The following is a 2,861-nucleotide window of genomic DNA, read 5'->3' on the forward strand; positions in this document are numbered from 1 at the left end:
CATCACCTGAGCTCTCGGTCCCCGAGCTAGTGTCATCAATTTCGCTCTCAGACAACTCAAAATGCCAACTCACTGCCTCCTCGGAGTCACTAGTCTTAGCATCATCATCGCTCAAGATGGGCTCTAAAGGATTGCTATGGCCTTGGGCACCTCTATCTCTACCTCGACCGTAACTCGCATCTCGACCGCGAGCTGGGCCTGTCTCTCTCTCCGCCCTGCTACTAGAGGAGGTACTGCTGGTGTTGCCGCTGGTGCCATCGGTATAGATGGGATCTAAAAAAAGAGTTGTCAACATATCAGCTACGGTGTGTATATCAGATACAATATGAGTACGGTGTATGGATGCAATGTGTGAGTACAGTATATGGATGCAATGTATGAGTGTAGTGTATCAGGTATAGGGTATCAGTACAGTTTGGGAAAGACTACAATTGAAATGCCAGTGTATTAGTGGAAAGATGATAGCATGAAGTGCAAATTGAAGGAAATTACCGAGATATCATGGAGACCAAGCAGCGTCTCCCTCCTCTACACCATGCCCATCAAAGAGGCCACCAACTCGAGACAGCTCCCCGTGTACTCTATGGATGTCTGCAAATGCATTTGAATGATTAGTGTTCGCAATAAACATATTTGAAATGAAATATAAGGTTCGAATGCTAAAGTATGGTCTGTACATGGGATGAGCTTCGAACTCCGACAAGCTCGTGTCCAGCCTCTGCCGGCTCAAATGAGATATGATAAACAGTCCCAGTAGCCCTCCAGCATGTAAGCGTAGTGCGAAGCTCTAGCCAAGGAATAGCCTACTCAATAGGGGGAGCCCCTCTAGCACAAGCTCTAGTCGCCCTAGTCGCCTCTCTCGCTGCAGGAGCCCTCACTCCCTCACCTCCGTAAGCGCCTGTCAGAGGTGGTATGAGGTGGTTCTGAATAAAGGTCGTGTAGTCACCCTCGTCCCTGAAGTAATCAGCATCCAAGCCCACTATGAACTGTGTGACTGCGTCAACGGATAGGCTATCCGCTGACCTTATAGACACCGGGGGTAGCATCAGAACGACCAAATCCAACAAGCCCATGGTCTGGCGAACGAATCTCTCGCTCAAGAACCAGGCCCGGCAGACTGGGCCCTCCAGCAGGATCTGGAAGCGTGATATGGCCCACGCTCCTGCGTACTGGTCCCATACCCCGACAGGCATTATGGCCCAAGGCTGCCACGTGATCTGTAAACAGAGAGTGTACAGATTATTAGTTGCTATCAGTTGCTAAAATGTAAATCAAAATAGTTTTAAAGCAAAAATGACTATATTTTGGGTTACCTCGTGGGCGGCCACAGTGTCAAAAGAGTAGCGGAAGAAGGCAAAAGACTCGTGACTCCTGCGTTGACATCGGCCATCATATCGTCTCGAGTAAGGGACCATCGGGGGAAGCTCCTCCATGGGCTCTAGGACAAGAGCTAAAAAATATGCATAAACCCATAACTGCAAGGAAAATGCAATGATATGTGATCAACAATGTTTAAACAGATACAGAAAGTGCAAAGCAGAAAGCATGCAGCTTGAACAGATGCAGAAAGTGCAAAGTAGAAAGAACAAGTGTTGAACAGATATAAAGTAGAAAATGTAAAGCAGAAAGTGTAAAGCAGAAAGTGTAAAGTACAAAGTGGAAACTGAAATACATATCTCCCAGGCTCGCCAGTAGCCTCCGATCAACTATCCCCTCAGGTGGGAGGTAGAGCTGATGTAGTCGTACAAGGTGGCGAGGCCAGCTCCGCCTCAGTCGTAGAAGCGTACCCGAAGAAGAGTCACCAGGGCACTCAATAGATATAAGCCCATGGTGTTCCATCTGTTCGAAAACAAGGTGGTACCGAGGACAAACATCAAGAGGCCTCTGGCATATTGCTCCATCTCCTCTAACGTCTCGGGCTTGCTCCCTCGGAAATGCTCCGCAAACCAACTATATCTAACCATGGCTGGCCAGTACAAGGGGATGCGCTCCTAGTAGATTGATCCAGGCAGCCTCCCACTCCCCCATGTCGGTGTCAAAGGGGATCGGATCACCCCCTACTCCTAAGCCTGTGATCATAGCAAAGTTGTAGGGAGTCATCGCCATCTCCCCGACAGTAGAGAAATGGAAGGAGTTGGTGGTGTCCCACTAACTCTCCATAAGCACTCCTAGAAGAGGACAGCTCGCAATGACCCGTGTCAGGTCGAAGTAGAAAAGGCCGAAGCCGGTCTCATCAACAATGTCATGAACTCTAGCAGTGAGCTCATCATACCAATCCCTCACTGTCATGGCTCCGTATCCCCTGTAGGCACGAGACTCTCCCTGTGGCAAAGAACAGATGAATCAGATTGATGAAAAAGTATAGTCAGATGAAAGGCAATGCAAGAAATGCAGTGAAAAGACAAGCAGGAATGCATAAAAACAGAGTTCATGCCTCGGTGGCGCTGGATGAAAGATTGGAGGTCGGCTATCTCAACGAGAGGTCCTCTGGTACACCGCGAGCAAAGTCGCTAAACTGCCTAATGCCTCCAGGTGGCAATATGTATATGGGGGGATAATATCTTGCTAGATCAAAAGGCCGTACTCTCAATGGTAACGGCTCTAACTCAAACTCCACCTCGAGGTTGGCCTCAATGCCCTCAGCTGCCTCGCCAGCCTCGGCAACTACCGGCCCATCTACCTCGGGAATGGGTGGAAATGCAAGCGGAACCTCTGGAGGAGCATCGTCATATGGAATCTCATCAGCCATCTGGAAATGGGTGAAAAGAAGGTGAAAAGTGAAGAAAAATTGAGAAAATAAGGTAACCTTGGAAAAGTTCAACCCTAGGAGAGAGAAAATAGGAGAAAAATTCAAAGCCGGG

The sequence above is a fragment of the Camellia sinensis genome, chromosome 9 (assembly GCF_055761805.1).
Source record: "Camellia sinensis isolate YWXY chromosome 9, ASM5576180v1, whole genome shotgun sequence".
Classification (NCBI taxonomy): domain Eukaryota; kingdom Viridiplantae; phylum Streptophyta; class Magnoliopsida; order Ericales; family Theaceae; genus Camellia; species Camellia sinensis.